This window comes from Lactuca virosa, chromosome 5 (assembly GCF_052849685.1).
Source record: "Lactuca virosa cultivar CGN04683 chromosome 5, Lactuca_virosa_CGN04683_v6, whole genome shotgun sequence".
Classification (NCBI taxonomy): Eukaryota; Viridiplantae; Streptophyta; class Magnoliopsida; order Asterales; family Asteraceae; genus Lactuca; species Lactuca virosa.
Window position 1 is genome coordinate 425862181 of NC_136430.1, and position 21184 is coordinate 425883364.

Genomic DNA, 21184 nt, shown 5'->3' on the forward strand with positions numbered 1-21184 from the left:
CCATTTTTATAAGTAGAAATAGAACCATTCTTAGCATTAAAAAACATCTAAAACCTTGTTTAAATAAAGCATGAAATGAAATGATGTTTCATGTCATCTCTGACGAGTAGCAACAATTTATTAAGTCTAAGCCTAACCCACTACTAAGAACTAAGCTATAAAATCCAATCTTGGTGACAGGTGAAGATCACTTATTCCCCATGATCAATTTCATCCTTCCATGCTCCATGTCCTCACTTCTTTTTAGCTCCTGCAAATCAGAATAAATGTGAAAACCACATCCTGTATCAAGGACCCAAGAATGAGAATATGATGAGTTATTAGATAAGATAGTGTAAATACCGGTCGACGTTGACTTCACCTTGCCATCCTTGATATCCTGTAAGTATTTCGGGCAGCTTCATTTCCAATGCCCCTTGTCATTGCAATAGAAGCAAGTGGCCTCGTTGGGGTCAGAGATAAAGGAGCATCAGAACTGGATTTTCCTTTAGGTCATGTACTTGACTACCCAACTTGGAACTTTCCCTTCCATTTTTTCTTGGGAGGACCTTTCATCTTCTTCCCTTTCCCTTGCCCAACGACTAGAACGGGTGCACTTATAGGAGATGAGGCAATACCCTTTCCTTTCATTCCTGCTTCAGCTGTTCGAAGGAGGTTGTGTAATTGTAAAAAGTAGTTTCATTTTTGTTGTTCAAATGATAGGTTAAAATGAACTGATCATAACAACTTGGCAGAGAGTTCAACATTATGTCGATTGCCAGCTCTTCGTTAAAATTCACATTGAGCTTGATTAGCCTATCCACGTATCGTTGCATTCTCGAAACGTGGTTGCTCACAGACTCTCCATCCTTCATCTTGCTAGCAATGAGGGAATTTACCACCTCGTACTTTTCTTGATAAGATCCCTTATGGTATTTCTCCATAAGGCCCTTGTTCATCTCATATGACCAGTAATCCTCATAGTGCCTTTTCAATTCTGGAGTCATTGTCGCCACCATGATGCACACAACTTTTGTGGCATCATTATAGTGTTTTCTGTAGGCGACTATTTCTTTAGGAGTGGCCTTCGTTTCATCGATCTCACCCAAAGTTTTTTCAAGAACGTATTCCCTGTCCTCAAAACGAAGAGCCATTTTGATGTTGTGCATCCAATCATTGTAGTTGGTGCCATCTAATTGCATCTTTGAGTAGATGTTCAACAGAGATAAGTTGTTGTTGTTGGAGGAGGAGGACCCAGAAGCATTAGTTGGAGCAGACATCTGAAAGAGTAGAAAAGATAGTTTTAGTTAGATAAGAATATTCCTCAATATAACATCCAAAATGAAATATCAAGGCTAGGATCCAAGTAAATAATTCACATCTTAGAAAAGGGATGCGGTAATCTAATTGCAAATTATATAAAGGTAGGTAAATGACGATTTTCCAATTTCTCCATCGAAAAACGAAATTTTAACGAATTTTGTTTTTGATTGAAATTCCTATATCTTTTTTAGAATCATTGAACTTTTCAATGGCATGTTTAATCTCAATTATGCTCTTCCATTTGTGACTGGGATACCGAGGATCACAAAAAATATGTGAATAACCATGCAAATTAACTTGGTACTCTCAATGTCGTTTTTCATCTCATTTTAATGTGTCAGTTAGCCACACACACTCCATTAATCAATGATAATTTTCGAGACACCCATTTCCACTCTTTATTCGCCCCTATTTGTGTGTCGGTTAACCACACACGCTCCACTAACGACTCATAAAGTGCAATGTGTAATTTCATGGGTTAGCATATAAGTTCACATTTTTCCTAAAGTAACTAAGATTGAGAAATTTTTATATAAAAATATGTTTAGTTACTTTATAATTCATTATACTTATTAATGAGGATTAAGTTATCCTATCAAACCCGTTCGGCTAACGACCCTCCACCAACCAAGGGAGCGGTGGGTAAGAGTGGATACCCAATGGCGGTCATTATATAGGCTGGTTCCTTAAACTCCCCTTATAGATCGGCTTCGTGAATAAGGCGTACTAGCGGTTCGACTGACTTGTCTTATATATATAGTAATATTAGAATTTTAATGTTACATATAATATATGGGTGTATTTTTCAAACTTTTCAAAAAATACTAGGTTATATTTTAAAATTCAAAATTAATATTCAATTAATTAAATTAAAATAAACCAATCATGAATTCAAGATAAGGATATCAAATTACTTTTAAATATTCAGTTTTATACAATTAAAACATTATTAAAGGTAATTATCCTAATCAATTCATGAGATATCTTGAAAACCTAATTTTTTGAATTTAACAGCCCACCACATCCTGGTAAACAATTACCACGTCGTGGTAGACCAAAATCGAAGGTCACCACGTTGTGGTGTCGGAATAGAAAGACGATTTTGTTTGCTTCTCCTCGTTCAAGTTCAACAATTGTATCAATTCAATAGAAAACTAAACCTACGCTCTGATACTACTGATGGGTATTTTGAAAAACATAGTCCTATATGTGCATGCAACCCTAAAAATTTTGATCTATGTTTTTAATTGAACATACAACTTGAGTAAAAAAAATATATAACCCTAGCATAATAGCATATTTTCGAAATACACAATAAGGTTTATAAGAATCATACCTTGATTGTTATATAGTAATAACAATGAAAAATCCTTGTGTTGATGAAGCCTTGAGAGCAAGCGTAACAAGTGTCACGCCTCTAGTGGTTCACACCCAACACTATGTAACAATCAAAGTTGAGGTAATTACTTTTTCCCATTGAATGAATTTTTATTGCAAAAAGGCCCTACGTACGATGGGCGTACATAGGCGTACACTTACGTACTGGGGGAAGGCTGGTTAAGGGCATGCACCACGTACGCGGGACGTACGCGGGGCATAGTAAGCACTTTTAAGTTGCTTGGACCTTACCCTAGTCAGCCTCCATAGTCTATTATCGTCCCAAAATCCCCAAATTCTCTTGAGAGTGTAGTTCTTGAGCTTAAAAGTGTTTTGGTGGCCATTTTTAATGGGTTTCAAGAAGAAGAAGGTGGTGATCAAGCCATGGATGTTATTGAGCTTCTAGATCCTGCATCTAGTTCATCTTGAAGAGCTTCTGGAGGTAAAAAGTCGTAACCTTGCCATCTCTTTTGCTAGTTTGAGTTAGGGTTTTGTTATGAAGTCTATTTTTGGTTCTTGGACCCTCTCTTGTGAGTTAAGCCACTCCAGAGGCTATGATTGTTAGATCTAAGCTCTTTGAGCATGCTAGATGCATAAAGATGTCATCTTGAAGGTTGTACTAAGACCATGCATGAGTTTATGGTCTCAAAAGTGGTCTTAATGAGAGAAATGAAGTATTGGGGACTAATGTGGCATGCAAGGGCGTAAAGTTGCCAACTTTATTCCCCATGACATCTTAATAGACTCAGATATGAAGTTAGGCGTTGACATCTCAAGCATTAAGCACTTAATAGACTTTTGTGCATGGATTGTATGTACGATGGGTGTAAGGTTGCGTACGCCGCACGTACGGCCAAAAGGTTGAGTACGCTAAGCATACGGATGTGGTACGCTGGGCGTACGCTCCACATAAGAGTTGGGCTTTGTTGGGCTTGCAGGCTTATTGGGCCCTATTTAGCCTTGGGCCTGGTCCCATTCAGAGTTATTGGACTTTTGTTATAGTTTGGGGCATTGATGTCATGATTGGGCCATGTGGAGGGCCTTAGACTAAGATGTTGGGCCTTTATCTAAGTTGTGGCTTAATTCTAAGTAGGGTTGTTTGTATATTTGTTCGGTGTGAGATTTTGGGCTAGTAGTTGAGCAACTTTTGTGTTCAACAGACTGAGGTGAGTCTTTTCACTATACCAATGGGTCGAAGGCACCAACGTCGACCCATTACTATATATGAAATTTCTATAGTTGAATATATAATGATTTGTTATTTGGTATGTATTGATTTATGTGAAGACCATGGGGGAGCCCATGGCCCCTGGGTATAAGACTATGGGGGTAGCCCATGGTATCCCGGTTGAAGACCATGGAGGGATTCCATGGCAGATTTATGTGTAAATGTGCATGACATTATATGATTATGTGTTTTGTGTATTTTGGGAAACTCACTAAGTGTGTGCTTACAGTTTTGTTGGGTGTTTCAAGTACTTCTAGTTCTAACGGCAAGGGCCTGGCTTGATGGTGCAGTGTGCACTATCCAGTATTTCCGTACTAACTATTTTGGAAAGTCTGATATTTTGAACAATGTGTCATGTAATATAATTTTGGAAAACAAATATGAATGAGATTTCTAATTATTAAATGAAAATTTTTATCTAATTTTTGGGCTGTTATACACAAGAAATAGAAGATTATTGAGAAAGAGAAGAGAGGCTTCAAATTTTCGATTGGATCTTCCAAGAAGCAAGTGGCCGAAAATTAGAGGGTTTACGCTGTTTATATAGTGCTGTCAGGAAACTCTAGATAAACCCTAATCCAAGATAATCTTAAACTGGGTAATTATCCATTTTCCTGTTTATCTACCAAATACTATCTTAGAACTCCTTAAGCATGAAGAAACCGTCCAGGCCTTCATGGAGGGTTATAGATTGGCTATTGCTCAACTATTAAACAATTGCACTTCAGTCCCTGCACTTTTAATTAATTCTTTTAATCCTAAAATTAATTCCAATTAATTTCTGATTAAATGTTAATTAAATATTACTATTTGTAATTAATATATTATTTTCATAATACAATAACAAAACATTACTTCAATTTATTAATCAAATAATCAATCAACCTCTTTCTCCAAAATCATCATGTCTAGTCGCTAGTCTTGAAGGCAACCCAAAAGAACTGTGCTACTATCAATTTAAGTATATACCAATTATAGTTAAAGTTATGCAAAAACAAGAAACAAATTAATATTATGCAGATAACAACGCATCAATCCATCCATGAACAGAATATTTGGGTTTCTCAACTCTTTGCATTTGTTGACAACTGAATATTCTCATCAGACCAACGACGAAAATGTAATCCATCTACCTCTATTTGTTTGTATATTTCTTCCGTTTTTCTTGCCTCGTTAAGATTCTACAACTAAAAACGAAACACAATATTGGCCCCTAACTGTAAGCACAAATCAAATAAACACGTGTAATAGAAGGATTGAAGACAAAACTTACACAACCTTCATCTTGAAAGCGTCGGCTGCTTAAATTTTTCCCACCTCGACTATTATCTTCTCAATCACTTCCAATGGCATGTCAGTTAGCGCCTTGCTTTGCTTTCTTGGTTGCATCTTCGAAGAAGTACTGGCTTCCATAATATTATTCCTCGACTAAGATAACGATTCTCTAAAAACGATTTTAGGGTTTTTTTTACAGTTGGAATTTTGAAATTGGGGTTGATTGCAAGTGACTGAAATAAGCCTGAAGAACTGAAACGATATGATTTGTCGGAAAAATTATGCCGCCTACAAGATGTTGACTATAGAATGACCTAATTTCCCTCGTACATACTATGAGTCATATTTGATTAGTAAGGGTAGTTTTGTCAAAAATCAGAATTAAAAAGAAATCAACCTATTTTAAAACACAACCGGCACAATTGATGTATGCCTTTTTAATATAGCAACTACCACATTGACCCATGACCCATATGTCATCCATGGGTATTACCATGACACTATAAGCAACTACCACATTGACCCATGACCTATATGTCATCCATGGGTATTACCATGACAATATAAGCAACTACCACATGACCCATGACCCATATGTCATCCATGGGTATTACCATAACACTATAACCAACTAGACATTGAACCTTGACCCATATGTCATCCATGGGTATTACCATACTACCACATTGACCCATGACCCATATGTCATCCATCGGTATTACCATGACACTATAAGTAACAACCACATTTACCCATGACCCATATATCATGCATGGGTATTACCATGACACTATAAGCAACTACCACATTGAGCCATGACCCATATGTCATCCATGGGTATTACCATGACACTATAAGCAACTACGACATTGACCCATGACCCATGTGTCATCCATGGGTATTACCATGACACTATAACTAACTACCACATTGACCCATGAACCATATTTCATCCATGGATATTACCATGACACTACAAGTAACTGCCACATGACCCATGACCCATATGTCATCCATGGGTATTACCATAACACTATAAGCAACTACCACATTGACCCATGACCCATGTTTCATCCATGGGTATTACCATGACACTATAACCAACTACCACATTCACCCATGAACAATGTTGTAAAACTCGCCGAGTTGGCCGATTACTCCTCCGAGTACTCGCTACTCGGCCCCTTACCTAGGCGAGTTACAAAATCCCGAGTACTCCCCGATCGGCCCCTTATTGAACTGTGCAGTGTTGTAAAACTCGGTCAAATCGGTGATTAATATGTATAATACACTTAAAGATTTATTATTTAACACACACACATGTGATTATTACTACATATATATCTTCAATTTTCAGTAATTATTCTTGAAGTGAGACCATTATGTGTTTTTCAGTTTTTGTGTATTCGCATGTATCTAATTTTGTTATATATTTTAATCAACTTATGATTTTGACATATATAATTTCCCTAAAAATATTTCTACATGAATTACCAAATCCGAGTACTCCCCGAGTACACCCGAGTACTCCCGAGTACTCGCTACTCGGTAGTCGGCCGAACAGGCACCGAGTAACGAGTTCTACAACCTTGCCCATGACCCATATGTCATCCATGGTTATTAACATGACACTACAAGCAACTACCACATGACCCATGACCCATATGTCATCGATGGGTATTACCATGGCACTATAACAAACTACCACATTGACACATGACACATATGTCATCCATAGGTATTACCATGACACTATATGCAACTACGAAATTGACCCATGACCCATATGTCATCTATGGGTATTACCATAACACTAGCTATAGGCAATTACCGCATTGACCATTGACCCATATGTGATCCGTGGGTATTACCATGACACTATAAGAAACTACCACATTGACCCATGTCCCATATGTGATCCATGGGTATTACCATGACACTATAACCAACTACCACATTGAACCATGACCCATATGTCATCCATGGGCTTTACTATGACACTATAAGCAACTAACACATGACCCATGACCCATACGCCTTTTATATATAAATTTTGTTTCTCGTTTATAATTGAAATTAAGATTATGGTATGAAAACCTTGTTACTCTTTGTTTTTTCTTGATGGTATATACCCTTTCAATCTCACTGGAACTATTTTAAAAAAATTGAATTACTATCTATTTAGTGCTAATTTGAACAATTTGAAATTTTCATTTGTGGAGCTTTAAAAAAATTAGCTATTCCTTCCCCTCTAACCTTCTAACCTACAGACGTTAAGGCTGCATATTAGGATAAGTTAACTTATTAGAAATAGGGTTTCACATTTTATGTAATCATCTCCGGCGGCTAATTGATCGAAATCTACATTTCTTCATTATGTTTGTGCACTGACTTTGGCGATATAGGTTGTCACTCATCTAAAATTTATTTTTATTTAATTTACTATTTTCGTGATCGTCATTTCTTGTTCTTTGATCAGCTTCATATATATTATCATCTTAAATTACAACTACATCGGTTTTGCTTTCATAATCTACGATTGCCGCACTTTAATTACATGTTTACGAAGTAGACAATATTATTCAAAAGTAGTATTCAGTAGCATGCATGCGTAGTAATTCCTTCATCTATACTTTATTTTTATTATATGATTATTCTCTGCTCATCAATAGTTTATCATCTTTAATAAATTGGTACTGACTATAGTTTTTTGTTTATTTTTAAGCAAGAAAGATGTCAAACTTGAAACAAAAAGGAACATCACGTGTGAAGCCAACTAAATTCATTGCACCTCATGTTTTGAACCGCAACAGGACTTCAACTACAAAATTCATAAGCAGAAAATTACAAGATGAAGAAGTAGACTTCTCAAAATCATCAACCACATCCAATGCACCTATAACATCTAGCACCAAAACCCCTAAACCTAAATCATTAACACCAACGATTACTACCACTTCCTCAGCATCACTTACAATATCCACACCATCCTAAGCAAATACATCTAAAACTCCAGCAACTGGACCATCGATACCATCTTCAAACACCTACACCTACAACCAAAACTTCATCACCTACATCCTCGTAACCATCCTCAACACCTACATCGACTACCACATCATCAACGCCTATATCTACGACCACAACCTCAACACCTTCATCGACATTACCATCCTCAACAACTATAGTAACTACCACATCCTCCTTACTTAAAGGAACTACCACATCCTCAAAATATACATTTATCCCAATACCTACCCCATAATCTACCCCATCACCAACATAACCAACCGTGAATGGATATGTTATGGAAAATGTAGAAGGTGAAAACATTTACACTGAATATTGTGGACCACAAGGAGGTTTAACTGTTCATGTTTGGCAAAAAAAAGTGAGTTGCCAATCATATCTTGCATCTTTTTTCTATGTATAACCTTTTGGTGTACACGTACATATCAATTCAAAACTAAAAGGATCACATGATTATTACAGGCTCATGCCACCAGGACCTTGTGCACACATTATTAGTCGGTCCTTTTTACAAAGAGTAGATCCAGAAGGCTACACTTGGGGTAAAGTAAGCTAAGAAATGCGCGAATTATATTGGGAGGAGTTCCAGGTAGTTAACTATTTGTGATAAATTGTTGTTTGGTAAACATTTACATTTAAACTTATGTTTATATTGTTCATGTGTAGAAAAAATAATGTTGGGGTGAAACAATAGACTCGTTGGTATGACAAGCTTGGGCAAGTAAAGCGGCACAAAGTTATGGCCAATATCTCTACAACATGCGGAGCCGACAAAGAAACCCACATTCATTTAAACCAACTCATGTTTTACAAGAAGTTCTGAACTACTGGAAAGCAAAATGGAATACAGATGAATACAAGCTGAAATCTGAGTAGAATAAGAAAAATAGGCGTAACGGTGTGGCTGATGGAATAACACAACCTACCCATAACGTTGGATCCGCAAAATATGAAGATAGCTTCTGATTTGGTAATTTTTTTAATGGTACATCAATGTTTATATTTATGTGTATGTTTTACATTTTATGGTATTTATGCAGAAGAGGAAATTAGGACGTGATCCACCCCATAGTGAATTGTTCCTATATACACACACGAAGAATCACAATGGAGTCACATTTACAAATGAAAATGATAAACAAATTCATGTAATATTCATTTCAGTGCAATTAAATTTTTATATTGTAACTAGTCCTTAATGTCATTCATAACTTTGATATCTTTTAATTTAAATTATTATTATTTTGTAGGCGGCCTATACATAAAAACGAGAAGAGCTGGAAGCTGAAGGTGCTGAATTTGAGGATGACAAAATATTTTATGATGTCATTGGTGGGCATGACAAAAAAAAGAAGACTTTATGGATTAGGCTCTTTTGCAAAGGCAGTTCCCAAGATTAATGGTAAAATGGATGTATCTTACATTCCAGAAAAAATGATGAAATGGAAGAATTGAGGGAGCTTGTTGCTAAAAAAAGAGCAAAACGAAGAGCTTAAAGAAATAATGAAGGCCCAAGAAGACCAATACAACACAAGAGTCGAGCAACTTGATAAACAACTTAAATCGGCAATGGATCTTATTAATATTATTAGAGAACAACAAAACTAGTAGGGATTTTCCATGTAATAAATAATTAGTGTATTATTTTATGATATAATGTTATTTGATTTCTTTTTGTTATTTTTGTTTTTCATATATTACTACAGATTAATTTGGATTTAATTTCTAAATCGATTATCCTTCCGTCCCTATGGAATCTTTGTTATGGAATCTGCTATATAATATACACCACAGAAATTGCTAGGGATTCACGACCACAAAATTTGCTAGGGATTCATCACCACAGAAGTTGCTAGGGATTCACCACCAAGGAATTTGCTAGGGATTCACTACCATGGAATTTGCTAGGGATTCATCACCACAGAATTTGATAAGGAATCACCACCACGGAATTTGCTAGGGATTCACCACCACGGAATTTGCTAGGGATTCACCACCATGAAATTTGATAGGGATTCCTCACCACATAATTTTTTAGTGAATCACCACCACAAAATTTTCTAGGGATTCACCACCACGAAATTTGATAAGGATTCACTACCACAGAATTTGTGATGTAATCCTACTACAGAATACACAACGGAATACCATCTACAACGGATTTCATTATGTTGTCACATTTGCGACGAAATGATTGTTTCCCTAGCAAACCCTTGCTATAGGGTTTTTTGGGACGGAAATCGGTCGTCGCAAATTCCGTCGCTATTCGTATTTTGCAACGGAATTTCAGCTTTACGTAACAGAATCCTTCCTTAGAAAAATCGCGTTTTTCTTGTAGTATAAGGCTTTTAGAAATAACATAGCTCACACAGAGCGTCCCGTGGGAGCGATGGAACCTAACAATATGTCTAGGAATCATAAACCTAAACTCTCTGATATAAGACTTTAGAATACTTATAATTCTTTGGTGTTTAGGAATGATTTTGACTTAAGTCTTTTAGTATTTGAGATTCATAAGACTTAATATATTTTCAAATCTTATTGTCTGTCATTTTCCAGTTTTCTACTAACATGAAAACCAACAATTTCCATAGTATTCGATAAGTTGCATAATTGGTATGATGTATAATTTATTAGGTAATAATTCCTAAAATCTGATAATCAATTGTGTTATCATATATGACGAATTTCGTATCACAACTACAATTATCTACATTTTTATAATAATTATAGAAATAAGATATATAGTTTACATAGAAATCATTTCCACATGATGATCAAGAGTATAATAATAATAATTGATTTTTGGTATATTTTCAATTAATTATTTATGTATTTGTCCAATTTCCGTTTATCAACCGTTTAAGGCAATGTATGTTCCTTTTGTACATAATTATGTTGAATAACATATTTGGTCATATGTATAATGTCTTTTCATACTTTCTAATCATATCCGTGCCTATATACATACATATATATATATATATATATATATATATATATATATATATATATATATATATATATATATATATACAACGAGTATTACAATTTACAATTCGTCCAATAACTTATCTTTATAGTAATCTACTTAAAATCTTGTGATTTCTATTAATATTAATTTATATATCACCACAAGGTATAATTATATCATTTATAGCATTCTACTATAACTAATATGATTTATTGATGATTTATACAATTTGAATTGTTATTTCATAAACTTTTGACCAATTATAAAGTATGATGTTATTTTGTGTATAAAACTTGGAAATCATCAAAACTTTAATAGAAACTCATGTATTCTCCCCCAAATATTAAAATTGTAAAAGCGGGGCTGTAGAAACTCACATTCAATGCGTGATCTCGATCTAGGTTCATTTTGTGAAGCTTGTCGTGAGAAACCGTATTTTACACCTTCTTGAATTTAGAATAAACCATCGTGACTATTTTGATTAAAGTAAAAGAGAACCAGGTTTGATTTGTAATTTAGTTAACCAAAAATGATAGTTTTGGTTAATCAAAACAAATGAGATAGGGCTTTGGTGTATTTTAGCAAATGTAGGGCTGTTTTGGGAAATAATTTAACAAATGGAGGGTTTCTTAGTAAATTCATTAACCACAGGTAACTAGTTTTGATCAATCTTTTCAAATGGAGGTTATTTTGGTATCACTTAACATTTGTAGGGGCTAATGTGGTTATTTATTATAAAAAAAAGTGTTTATGGCTTTTGTGCCCTCATCTCTTGCCCAATCGATCAAAAGAAAGAACAGACGCGAAGAAGAAACGCAAACGACACAATGTATGCCTCCGGTGGCTCATCCGTCGAGCGAAGGGAAAAGGAAATCGGAGGCAACTCAGGTGGCTCTGTGGGGTATTTCAATCGCAAGGAGGAGGGGGATCCGTTTCTTGGCTGATCGATGGGACGGAAGAACGAACGAAGGCAGGAAGGGAGATGCACCTCCGGTGCCTAACTGGTTCGTAGAGGGAGAAGATTGTTTGGACCGAAAGAGGAATAGAACGAATGCAGCAAGGATAATCTTCTTCTACTCTGGTAGTGTGTGCGAAGGGGAAGGATGCGAGGGCTGCTGCTCCCTTGATTCACCGGAAGAAGCTCCATCTCCGGTTGGGTTTCTTTAACTGAAAATGAAGAAAAAGAGGATGGGAGGAGATTTGTAAATCAGAGAAGTGTTTGGGTTGTTTCAATCGACATGTAATGCACAAGAAAGAACAAAGAGGCTGTTGCCCCTCTTGGTCTCGACGGTAACCTCCCTCAAGGGGTGTTTGGCTGTTTCACTTGACCGAAAAATAGAAGAAGAAAAGGGAGAGGCTGATGCTTTTTTATTAGCCGGAAATCACCACTTCTGGTGATGTTCTTTATAGCAATCGATCCCAGCAGAAAAGACGGAAGAAAGCTAATGTTTGAGGTGAGAAAATGGATTCATCAATAGCTTGAGTGAAGCTTTGTTAAAGCTGTGATTTTCAGCTCAATTATATGTACTTTTAGTTAATTATTAGAAGCAATGTTCTTCCATGCTTTCATAATTGATGTACATTTGAGTGGACAACACAAACAAATTCTTTGGTCTTTGTAATCATGTGTATATATTGGTGTATTTGATTTGATTATTTTTGTACTTGCACTTATTATTGAAAAAGAAATGATAGAAAATGTGAGTGTAGATGTTATGATGTAGAGGTTATAGTCATATTGCTGGAAATTTAAATTCAATTATGCTCGACTCAAAGTGCCAAAAGTATAATGTTATATTTGGAATATCTAAAATGGTGATATTTTCTAACTTTCTAGATCTGTGTGCCCTCGATCCTGATATTAAACAATTTTTTGAAAGTGACGAGTGATAATCTCGGTTATAAGGTTCCCAAAAAGTCAGACGGATCTTAAGTCCGATAAGTAGAACTCCGGGAAAATCCGTTTAAAGTTTTACGATTAATTCGTTCGACATATTTTACGAATCTGATTTTGGTCGAGATTAAAAATGTGATAAAAATATAATAAAATAATAGAACGTAGTCTGAGTTCAAAAACGTGCTCAAAAGCGGTTTACGAGGTTCGTAGCTATTCCAAACGAAACAGTACATTGTTCGTTTAAGGAAAATCAGATAAATACTGATTTTTAATACTTTAAAGAGACGTAACTTTCTCATACGATCTGTGTTTTGGACATTATTTATATCCACGGAATCAGTAGAACATAATCTATTTGAATTTCTTATCCATAACTCTCAAATATACTTAATGCCAAAATTTATTTTTTAACGTCACAAATAGAATTTATTTTTAGTAATTTTCGGTTCTATTCTTAATGATAAATGGTTTGAGCAGTTTGGGACGTTTTAATGGTAATTATGATATATATATATATATATATATATATATATATATATATATATATATATATATATATATATATATATATATATATATATATATATATATATATATTATAACATAATTTTACACACAATTGGTCCTTAACACATAGCGGTTCGCGGTGGATTGACCGCCGAACTCTGAACAATTTTTACCGGTTGTAACAATATTTCTCTTAATTATTGATTAATTCTTTTGGATATTAAATAATACTATTTTATTTAATTTATTCCATTTTAACATCATAAATATAGAATCATTCACTTCAATAATTATTCGAGTAATGAAAATCTAAAATCGTTAACCAAAGGATTTTCGAGTTGTTACAAATTCCTGGAATATCCTTAGCCTAAACGTTATCGTGAATCTCTAATAGCTCACATAACATGCATAAATGACATCTCTCTAAGTAGGCGTTCTAGCATGCAATCATGAGCAGATCATTACTCTAACTTATATCATTCTTACCATACTATAAAAAAATTATAGCATAACAATATGTAGGGGTATTATGGAAATCACTTAATTAAGCTCTGATTGATTACACGAATCGCACACTTTTATTTGTTTAAAAACTTTTTCAAAAAATGTTTTTATAAAAGACATCCTCAAGTCCTCAATTTGAGTTCAGATGCACCCAATGCTAGCCTGAATCCCTCAAACCGAGGCTTGTATACCAACTTGTAATAATCAATCCGTTCAACCTAAAATTTTAGTATATAGTTTATTTCTATTGTATTTTACATTGTATGTATTTCGTCCTACACTTGATGTTTGTATCATTACTTTATAATTTCAATAAATGAAATATCGTTACTACATGAAAATATTGTCACACCCCCGAACCGAGAAGGCGGAAACGTCCGGGAGCGGATGACTTCATTGCATTGTATCATCACAATTGAATATAATTGAAAACATAGCAACCAACATCATACATTAAAGATACCAACATACATTGCTCACACAATTGTATTTGTTCACAACATTACACAAAAGTGACAATAAATATGATGTTCCAAAAATGTAGTAAGTATCCAAAATCCATAGTCTGGCGTCAACTAAAAAGTTGGTGAGTTCATAAGCATATTTGTATAAAAACTTTGTAATATCTTTGATTTGTTATAATTTGTAAAACTCCAGAAAATCCGATATTTCCTGTAAAAATTGGTTTGCAGTCTTATTCTAAAACTGTGGATAATTGCATGTGTGTTCTTTGTTTTCTTTTGTTCGTAATTGAAAAGAGTGTGAGTTCCCAGAAAATCCCATATTTCCTGTTTTATAAAAAGTGCAGTCATATAACCCTAAGACTGAAGCGGTAGTAGTAAAGTACGAGAGTGATGCATAGTTTTATATTTTTATAAAAACGGTGAAGTGTATAATATCGTAAATCCAAAATAACATTGTTAATCCCTATGTGAGTCGTTACAACCATTCTTGATACGACTAAAATGCCTGTCATGACATTCTTCAGGCGTCGGTTTCGGGAATATATTTGTCACCCTAGACTGGCCTAGTCTAGCTGTAGCGAACAACTCATGTGTGGGGGTGTCAACCCCCGTATAGATCTATACACAATTACCTCGCTCTCCCTCCAGGAGACTCTGGTTATAACTACAGGACTTACGGTGTACGCTAGGTAGGTACGGCGAAGGAGAGTCTCACAAGTGCCTTAACAGGTTTATGCGAAATTTTTTGTCGTAAAACTTTTTGGTTTGTATACCGTTTTTAGTTCAATTATTTATAACACTTTTTATAAATAATCATCAATGAATTTGTCTAATAATAATATACGTTGAGTAAATAGTATAATCCTTTAAATATTCAAACTAGTAAAATATGACCGCATATTACGACTATTTTACTAATATAAATAGTCTTTAGAAAAAATAACCAAGTTTGTAGCGTGTTTTAACATACCCAAAATTTTATTTGAGAGCCTTGTAAACAAAATATTCTATTTTTGTTGTGACTATAATATGTCACAAATTCCACAAAATCTCATATAAATCCATGGGATTTGTTATGTTCCAATATTTGTACAAGTATTAGTGGTAAAAATATATATATAACAAAAAATTAACCATTTTCAGTGTAACTCTCATATTTTCACCATTTTTCAAGCTTTTACAACCAAATATGTTATAACATTTTCTTTGATTTTTACCACACACTAAAAGCCATTTTTACTTAGTATATTATTTCTTCCTCAACATAATACCAAAATATGTGAGCTTATTCGAAGATAACTATGAGATTTAAAAAATCTCGAGTTTATGGAGTGTTAACTTGGAGTAATCAACATTTCAACACACATAGTCACATAAATATACAAGTGCATGCAAATATTCAAAGATTTAAACAAGACTTGACTTGTATCCCCCCCCCCCCCCCGAAAAAAAAAGGATGGAAAGCTCGAAAATAGTGGGGTATGAAGCTCACCTTGAGGATTTTCGAGATGTTGAAGAAGAAGAGGAAGAAAATTTCGAGCCTAGCTTATGTCTTGGAGAGATTATCGAAATGTGGGTGTTCTAAGGAGTCTAACACACAACAAAGTGTATAAATTGAATATTCTAAGCATAAATATGAAGCAAAACACTTGAGTTTGACATGAACTTACCAAGTTTATGAAACTTGAAGGAGACTTCTTTGAAGTTAACACACACACCCACAAATTTTTAGAGAAAGGAAATGAGAGAATTTTAGAGAAGAATGGAGAGTGTTCTTGAGACTTAGAGAGAAAAATGCTTGAAGTGTGTGGGAGGGTGGGGGTTTGCGGCCGAGAATAGAGAATGGGGGGGGGGGGAGTAGGGGTTGATCTCTCCTAAAGGTGATGGGAGGTGTATAGATGTTTGTTGGACAATGGCTTTGTTATATGTTAGTTAAACATGAGGTGTCAAGCTTATTAACCAAGCTTATCTCTTTTTGTTTTTTTTTGTTTTTTTAATCCAACCGAGCTAAGAGGCTTCTCGGCCCAAGGGTGGCCCAAATAGGGTGGTTTCGATTTTTAGCTTGGCCCACAAGAGTTTTTGGCCTAATAGGAGGGCCCAATGAGGGTTTTCGACCTAACAAGGCTCATTGAAGTGTTTTCGGCCCAATAAGGCCTAAAGAAGGAGTCTTTGGTCCAATAAGGCCCAATAAATAATTATTGGTCCAAATAAGGGGTTTTTTGTCCCAATATAAAGTCCAATAGAAGTTTTCGGCCCATTAGGCCCAAAGAGAGGTTTTCGGCCCAAAAAGACCAATTTAAGAAGTTATCGGCCCAATAGGGCCCAATAAAGTAGTTTTGGTCCAATAGGGGTTTTGGGCCAAGGATTCTTGGGCTAAGGCCCAAAAATGATTGGACTTGGCTTATTGGATCGAGTTTTGGGCTTGCATGAGGTTGTTCGACTTGAATCACAATGTAGGAACGTATGAACTTAAATAGCAGTACAGTTTGAATTTCACTAACGGTAATGTTACAAGGTTGCACAAAGGAAATTATCTTGTACAAGGATCAACATCTTAACCCTAATTTGCTAGTTGTGACAAATATTAAAGCATTCAATTAATTCTTCTATTATTTACTTAAACGTGAACTTGATTTTTTCAAATTGTAAATTTTTTAATTTTTGTAAATTTAATATAAGTTGTTTTGGAGTTTTTATAATACTTATCATATATTATGATATTAATCTTTCAAATTTATAACATACATTTATATATGTTTTGCAATAAAGGATTGTTCCTCACTACATTTATGTGACTATTAATTTGAAAGAAAGAGAAAGAAAGAAAATATTATGATTAGAGAAATTAAATATTTTCTATATTTTCTTTTTATTTATCTTTTATCCATTTTATATGGTGGCAAATGTATTACTCCCTCCGTCCCAAAATTATAGTCCATCTTTCCTTTTTGGTTTGTCCCAAAATAATAGTTCACTTCTAAAAATAAATAACATTTTACCAAAATATCATTCATTATTACTTAACCAACTAAACATTTAATGGAACATTAAATGCAAAGTAAGGACAAAACTGTATTTTTATTGTATAAAGTTAGTGGCAAGTAATGTTTCCTTAATATGTGTGTTTTTTGTCTGTGGACAATAATTTTTGGACGGATGAAGTAAAATATTATTAGTTTCATTAAATATAACACATGTCACCATTTAACATAGATTAGAGGAGGATTGGGAAAAAATTATAGAAAGATATTTAATTTATCGTTTGTTTAAGGTAAAAACATTTTTTTTTCTAAAATGGAAAGAAAGAAATTGTAAAAAAAAAATTATTTTATCAATAGTAAATTTGCAATTGATAAAACGGATGTCCTCGGAATAGAGGCCACGCCGCATCCACTTTTTTGACTCCTGTCATAATTAATAATTAAAAAACAAATATAAAAGCAATCTTGAAAAACCGAATAGTTAACTATACCGTCTACGTCAACAAAGAAATAGCAAAAAGCCAAAAATTACAACAAACCAACACCAAGACCACATTAAAGTTCACAAAGTCATCCAACCCCAAACCCAATTCATCCTTGTTTGCAGTTTGCACTCTTTTCAAGCCTTCTCATGTTTCCTGGTGGATTGTGATTGCCATTTTCTTTCTTTAATTTTCCTTGAAATCTTTTGAAATTTATCTTTAGTTGCAAAAAAAAAAAATTAGTGTTTCACTGATTTTCTAGAAATGGGGGACGAAATTATTACAGGTTGATGTATAATATAATTAACAAGTTGAATGAGATATTAGAAATCTCATATTACATATTTACTGTAAGAAAACCTTTCTTTAGCCTTGCTCAAAGGTAAAAGATTTTAATTCCTTTTTTGAAGAGATACGAGATCAAACTCACGGAGTTTGTAGTATTTTTATTATGCCATGATTTCATTGTTTTATAACTTGGAAACCACAAGGAAGTTGCTTCGGCGGGGAAGTAAATGCAACAATATCTATTTGGTATATTCCTATCAGATCTACTCATTAATTTTAGTTGTTTCCGATTCTTTTTTTAATCATGCCAAAATTTGATAAATTAGAACTTTGATTTTTTATTTATATTGTTCTACAAAAATATCTGAAAATTTATGTGACTTTACTTTTCTAATTTGTTTCTAAACTAATAAAAGAATAATAAAAATCATTGGTTTTAGAAATCTATTCAAGTCTTCTATTTGTATTAGAGTTTTTGATAATCAATCATTAATCTTATTTCATTCTCAGTAAAGAAGAGAGTCTAAATTATAGAAACCTTGTAATATTTGTTTTTGGAGCAAGGAAATTTTTATAGCAGTCTAGCAAGAAACTAGACACAAAACAACAAAAGCCTTAGTTTGAAATCTTGTCATATGATCTAGGGTTTGGATAACTTGTTTTAAGGGACAAGATAACTTAGAAAGTAATGTCACATAAATCTTCAGATATTTTGATATTTTTGTAGAACTAGATAAATCAAAAAGCAAAGTTCCAAATTATCAATTTTAGGTATGATTAAAAAAAGATTAGGAAACAACTAAAATTAATGAGTAGATGCGACTGATAAGAATATACCAAATAAATCTTGCTGTCTTCACCTCATTGTCAAAGCAACTTCCTTGAGGTATCCAAGTTATAAAATAGTGAAATCATGGCATAATACAAACTACCACGAACTTCGTGAGTTTGATCTCGTATCTCTTCGAAAAAGGAATTAAAATCTTTAACCTTCGAGCAAAGCTAAAAAAGTTTTTCTTATAGTAAATATGTAATATGAGATTTCTGATATCTCATTTACCTTCTTAAGTATATCTTGCATCAACCTGCTAATACTTTCATACCCTATTTCCATAAAATCAGTGAAACACTTGTTTCTTTTTGCAACTAAAGATAAATATTAAAAGATTTCTAAGAAAATTGATGAAAGTAAATAACAATCACAATCCACCAGGAAATTGAGAATCGTGAAATCTATGAACAAAGATAAACTTTTGGGGTTGTTTGATTTTGTGAGCTTTAATAATGTCTTGGTCTCGGTTTGTTGCAATATTTGCCTTTTTGCTTTTTTGCTATTTCTTAGTTGGAACTGAGGCTGTAATGAGTTATTCGGTTTTTTTAAGTTTGCTTTTATATTTATTTTTTAATTATTAATTATGACACAAGTCAAAAAAAGTATATGTGACGTGGCTTCTATTTTTAGGTTCATTTGTCTAGTTTATCGGTTACAAAATTATAATTGATAAAATAAATGTTCTTTTTATTTATATTTTTCTTTATTTCCAATTTATATATTTTTGTATTCATTTTTTTTACCATAAACATAATATTCAGCTTTCTTTCTCGTTATTTTAAATTAATTAGGCGAATTCTCGTTGCGTAGGTTAAGAATATATTGTTTTTAATATTATCTACGAGTTAGTAATTCTTAAATTATGTTGATATGTAAGATTGTAATTTTTTTTGAACAATACGATAAGATACACATATATTGCAATGGCCTCCACACGGGGTTTATGCATGAATAAAATTAAATATAATTTTTTATGTAGTGTTACTTTTAACTATTGTTATGATTAATTAATTTAAAAATTATTTATTTGATTGTGTATCATTTTTAACTACTGTTATTATTAATTAATTAAAAGCCTTATTTTAAAACATTTATAATAAATGGTTCATAAACGTTTTTGGTAAATATTAAGTAAAATAAAAGACATTATTTTCATAACTTAGATCATCTTTAATGGTAGTTTTTATGAATTATTAATAGTATACCAAACATTCAATAACATATTTTATTAGTAGTTACTAATCACTTAATATTTTCAAATATATATATATATATATATATATATATATATATATATATATATATATATATATATATATATGTATATATATATAGACACGCCATGTCACATCCATTGTTTTGAATTGCGTCATAATTAATAATTAAAAAACAAATATAAAAGCAATCTTAAAATCGAATAGTTCACTAGAAATATATTTAATCTATCGTACCTTTAAGGTAAAAAAATTATTATTTTTTAAATGGAAAATAAGAAATACTAAAGAAAAAACTTTATTTTATCAATAGTAAATTTGTAACCGAAAAAGTGGACAAATAGACTGAGAATAAAGGCAACGTTACATCCACTTTTTTGATTTGTGTCATAATTAATAATTAAAAAACAAACATAAAAGCAATCTTAAAAACGGAATAGTACACTACACCCTCAATGCCAACTAAAAAATAGCAAAAAGTCAAAATCTGCAACAAACCAAAACTAATACCATATTAGACCTCACAATGTCGTCCAACCCCAAACCCAATTCATCCTCATTTGTAGTTTCCACTCTTCTCACGCCTTCTCATGTTTCCTAGTGGATTGTGATTGTCATTTTCTTTCTTTTAATTTTCTTCGAACTCTTTTAAAATTTATTTTTAGTTGCAAAACAATTAGTGTTTCACTGATATTCTTGAAACGGGGGACGAAATTATTAGCAGGTTGGTGCAGGATATAATTAAAAAGTTGAATGAGATATTAGAAATCTCAAATTAAATATTTAATATAAGAAAACCTTTCTTTAGCCTTGTTCAAAGGTAAAAGAT